The sequence below is a fragment of the Hevea brasiliensis genome, chromosome 1 (assembly GCF_030052815.1).
Source record: "Hevea brasiliensis isolate MT/VB/25A 57/8 chromosome 1, ASM3005281v1, whole genome shotgun sequence".
Taxonomy (NCBI): domain Eukaryota; kingdom Viridiplantae; phylum Streptophyta; class Magnoliopsida; order Malpighiales; family Euphorbiaceae; genus Hevea; species Hevea brasiliensis.
The window spans coordinates 32647922-32653362 of NC_079493.1; the positions used below are offsets into that span (position 1 = coordinate 32647922).

The window sequence follows — 5441 nt, forward strand, 5'->3', positions numbered from 1 at the left end:
CTGATTTTCTCGAATCCTTGATTCCCTATTTGAGATTTCTACTTGACTGCTGGTTTGAGGATGATAAGGTGTGGCCACCTTGTGAGTCACTCCATACTTTTTCAATAGTGTTTCGAATTGTTGGTTACAAAAGTGACTTCCTCCATTACTGATTATTGCTCGTGGTGTGTCAAATCTTGTGAAGATGTTCTTCTTAAGGAACCTTGTGACCACTCTAGCATCGTTGTTTGGTGTTGCAATTGCTTCTACCCATTTTGACACATAATCAATTCCAACCATAATATACTTGTTTCCACGGGAAGAGGGAAATGGGCCCATGAAGTCTATTCCCCATACATCAAACAATTTTATCTCATGTATACCATGCAGTGGCATTTTATTCCTTCTTGAACTGTTACCTATTCTTTGGCATTGATCACAAGCTAGCATAAAGGATCTTACATCCTTAAACAAATGTGGCCAGTAAAACCCTGCTTGCAAAATCTTGGCTGCGGTTTTTGAGGTGCTGAAGTGTCCTCCATATAGTGATGAATGGCAATGATGAATGATACTTTCCATATCTTCCTCTGGTATGCATCTTCTTATCAGCACATCATTACATCTCTTGTACAGTAGAGGTTCCTCCCATATGCAATATCTCACATCATGTAGGAATTTTTTCCTTTGCTGATAAGTCATATTTGGAGGCAGTACTCTGCATATAAGAAAGTTAACAAAGTTAGCGTACTATGGAGCCTTGGAGAATGCAAGTAATTGCTCATCAGGAAATGAATCATCAATTGGTAAATCTTTGAAGTCCCTTGTGTACTCTAATTTTAGTCTAGAAAGATGGTCAGCTACTACATTTTCGGATCCTTTTTTGTCCTTGATTTTAAGGTCATGTTCTTGCAGGAGTAGAATCCATCGAATCAGCCTTAGTTTTGCTTCCTTCTTGTTCAAAAGGTAAGATCTGAACTTGTCCATTGCAAACACCACTGCTAGGAATTCCTTCTCTATGGTGGCATAATTGATTTGCGCATCATCGAGTGTCTTGCTAGCATAATAAATAGCATGGAGCTTTTTATCTTTTCTTTGCCCGAGCACTGCTCCAACTGCAAAGTCACTCGCATCACACATCACCTTGAATGGTAGCTCCCAATTTGGTGGCTGCATTATTGGTGCTGATATCAGGGCTTCTTTGATCCTGTTAAAGGAGACAAGGCAATTTTCATCAAAATCAAAGGGAACATCTTGACTTAACAAGTTGGTAAGTGGCTTAGCTATTTTGGAAAAGTCCTTGATGAATCTTCTGTAGAATCTTGCATGTCCCAAAAAGCTTCATACTCCCTTGAATGATGTTTTTGGTGGCATGTTTTCAATGATCTCAGTTTTTGCCTTATCAACTTCAATTCCTCTTTCTGATATCAAATGTCCTAGAACTATGCCTTCCCTTACCATGAAGTGGCATTTTCTCCAATTTAGAACCAGGTTTGATTCTTCACATCTTTGCAACACCTTAGATAAATTAGCTAGGCAATCATCAAAAGTAGTTCCATAGACAGAAAAATCATCCATAAAAACTTCCATGATATCTTCAATATAATTAAAAAAGATAGCCATCATGCACCTTTGAAAGGTAGCAGGGGCATTACAAAGACCAAAAGGCATTCTACTATATGCAAATGTTTCATAGAGATAAGTGAATGTTGTCTTTTCTTAGTCTTTTGGGTGAATAGGAATTTGAAAGAATCCCGAATACCCATCTAATAACAGAAATAAGAGTGTTTTGCTAACTTTTCTAACATTTGGTCGATGAAGGGGAGAGAAAAATAGTCTTTTCTGGTAGCACTATTCAATTTTTTATAATCTATGCACATTCACCAACTAGTGACTACTCTAGTAGGGATTAATTCATTGTTTGCATTTTGGATAATAGTTATCCCACCTCTCTTAGGAACTACATGTACTGGACTAACCCATTTACTATCAGAAATTGGGTATATGATACCTGCATCTAATAGTTTTAAAATTTCTTTCTTGATTACTTCTTTCATGTTTGGGTTAAGTCTTCTTTGGTGTTCGATAGTGGGTTTACTGTTTTCTTCCATGGGTATCCTATGCATGCAAATCGAAGGGTTGATTCCCTTTAGGTCTTCTATTTTATACCCTATGGCTTTGTTATGGATCCTAAGTTCTCTTAACAATTTTTCCTCTTCTAACTTAGACAGGCTAGCATTGATTATAACAGGATATTTAGAATTTGAGTCCAGAAATGTGTACCTTAGCGAGGAGGGGAGAGGTTTAAGCTCTACTTGTTTAGCGTTTTCCTAGAGCTTACCTTTGGTTTATTCCTCCTTCAACTTCTCCATTTCGGAAGCCTTAGCTAAGGGTAGGGGTGGATGACCTGCTAACTGTTGTGCACATGTTGCTATTTCTGTGTTTTCATCATCCACTGTGTGGCTATGCACAATACATGCTTCAAGAGGATCTTTACGATGTGTCTTATAAAATTTCATTTCAATTTGTTCGTCAATTATGTCAACCTTGAAGCATTCATCAGGTTCAAATTTGTGTTTCATTATGTCGAACAAGTTGAACTCCACTTCTTCTTCTCCTATCTTGAGGGTTAGTAGCCCATTTTTGATGTCTATGATGGCTCTGGCAGTTGCCAAGATGGTCTTCCCAAGATGATAGGAATTTGAACATCTTCTTCCATCTCAAGGACAACAAAATCTACTGGAATGAAGAATTTGCCCACTTTGATAGGGATGTTCTCAAGTATGCCCACAGGATATTTAATAGATCGATTAGCCAATTGCAATGAGATTGTCGTGGGCTTCAGTCCTCCGATCTTTAGCTTTTTGCATATTGATAGAGGCATTAAACTGACGCTTGCCCCAAGATCGCAGAGGGCCTTGTCTATTTTCTTGTCACCAATGAGGCAGGGTATGGAGAAGTTTCCTGGATCTTTAAACTTTGGAGGCAGTTTGTTTTGCAGTATGGCACTGCATTCCTCTGTTAGAGCTACAATTCCATAGTCTTCTAGCTTTCTTTTCTTTGACAGAATTTCCTTAAGAAATTTGGCATAGGATGGCATCTGAGAAAGTGCTTTAGTTAAGGGGATGTTGATATAAAGTTTCTTTAAAACTTCCAAAAACTTTCCAAACTGCTTGTCCAATTTAGCTTTTTAAAATCTCTGAGGAAAAGGTAAGGGAGGCTGGTATGGCTTTGGTAATTTCTTTGGCTTCCTTGCTTCCTCTTCTTGATCTTTCTTAACTTCTTCCTCCTTTTTCTCTGCCTGGCCTTTAGATTTTTCTATGGTTTCCTCTGTCAGTTCTATCTCTGGTTGTACTAGAGTTCTCCCACTCCTCAGTATAACTGCCTTGCAATGCTCCCTTGGGTTCATTTCTGGTTGGCTAGGCAGTTTGCCAGCAGCCTTACTTGAAGAACTTGCTTACTGAGCGATTTGATTCTCTAGTATCTTGTTATGAGTAGCAAGTTAGTCCATTCTGGAACTCAGCTATTTAATTAATTCATTTTATTGTTGTTGAGCTGCTAGGAATCCTTCCATCATGGTTTCCATGGTCATCTTCAGTTCAAGTTATTGAGGTTAGAGAGGTAGTGATGGCTATGCAAAGTTTTGACCTCTGTTCTGAAATCCATGGGATGCTGGTGGTTTGTACCCTTGTTGCTTGTTTATTGGCTGGTTCTGCTGATTGGACCATGAGAAATTTAGGTGGTTCCTCCATCTAAGGTTATAAGTATTTGAATATGGATTGTTAGGCTGCCTCTGGTTTGAAGTTTCCTCCATTATTCACATAGGTCATCTGTTCTGTGGAGGGTTCATTAAAATTGCTGTGTTCTGAACTCATGTATCCTCCTCCATAGCTGTCTTCATGTTGACTATTTGTACTAACTACGTTGGCTTGCATTCTTTCGAGTCTTTTTGTGAGCTGATCAAATTGAGCATTTATCATGCTTAGGGCGTCTACTTCTAGGACCCCTGCAGTTCTCCTTGCATTTCCTCTTTCATTTGACCACTCATAATTATGGTATGCAAACCTTTTTAGAAGTTCAAGTGCTTGTGTCACTGTTTTCTCCATTAGATCACCTTTTGCAGCTGAATCAATTGTGCTCCTTGTAGAGGGTAGTAACCCATTATAGAAATTTTGCACTAATAGCCAATCCTCTATTCCATGGTGTGGACATTCCCTCTGCAGGTTTTTATATCTTTCCCATGCATCATAGAGTGATTCTCCTTCCTTTTGTCTAAAGGTGTTGAGCTCAAGCCTCAGTTTTGCAGTCTTTGCAGGTGGAAAATACCTTGCTAGAAAAGCTTGGGAGAGGTTTTCTCAAGTGGTGAATGTTCTAGCCAGTTGACAAAGTAATCACTTCCTTGCTCTATCCCGAAGGGAGAATGGGAATGCTCTAAGTCTTATTACTTGATTAGACACTCCATTCATATTGAATGTGTCACATAGGGCAAGAAAGCACTGGAGGTGATAGTGTGGGTCTTCTGTTGGTGAACCTGCAAACTGGGTTTGTTGAATCATTTGGAGCCATGCTAGTTTTAATTCAAAGTTGTCGACTTCCACTGTGGGTCTAGTGACACTGGGCTGAAATCCTTGGATAGATGGAGCTCCGTAATCTTTCAAGAGTCTTGGTCTGTCATTATTATCGGCCATGGTTGGAATTTCAAGATCTCCTTGATTGTGCTCTTGATGTTTTCTTTCCCTCCTGATGGCTCTTAGAGTTCTATCTATCTCCGGATCACAGTCCAAAATTTCTTCTTCTGGCATTGTTCTGGTCATATATCAGATCGGGAACCTGAGAGAAAAGAAGAGAAATACAACTAGTAAAATAAAATTAGATAATAAATATAATTGCCTAAATCAACTAAATTGCCTATCGCTTGATATTACTAAAGCCAAAAATCACTGGCAACAGCGCCAAAAACTTATTTCATTGGTTTTACAACCCCGCAAGTGCACGGATCGCTAACAAGTAATAAAGTGATGAGTAGATCATTCCCACGAAGAATTTGATTAGTAAGTACTAATCTACACAGTAATTTTGACTGTCTAGGCTATCGAATACTTAGAGAGTGAATTTTGTTAACCTTAAACACTAGAATGGTAAACTTAAAACAAAATAATTTATTTGAAACAATTCCGAAATTAAGATTTCACGCTTGAATCTTACTAGGGATGTTATGTCACACCTTACCCCTCCGTAAGGCATAACATGATCCCATAGTATACCTAATTACTAAACTTCGCCTACTAATAACTCATTAGATACACTACAAGGGATTTTAAACCTTTTCTTATTTCTTTTTACAGTGGTGAGCACTTTTAACAGGTGTAAAATTCTTTTTTTTATCTGAAGTGAACCAATTAACAAATCTGAAGTATCAATAATTTCTGTAAAAATTTCGGCAGAGTGCCGTCTGTATTTTGAAT

At 38.3% G+C, this 5441-nt stretch overlaps 1 non-coding gene across 1 annotated transcript; it reads left to right on the forward strand.

Moving 5' to 3' along the window:
* The first annotated feature begins 4170 nt into the window (after positions 1 to 4170).
* Positions 4171 to 4277, forward strand: LOC131169866 (small nucleolar RNA R71). Its single transcript, XR_009140803.1, has one exon. It is a non-coding gene; the product is annotated as a small nucleolar RNA R71 (small nucleolar RNA).
* Positions 4278 to 5441: the final 1164 nt, after the last annotated feature.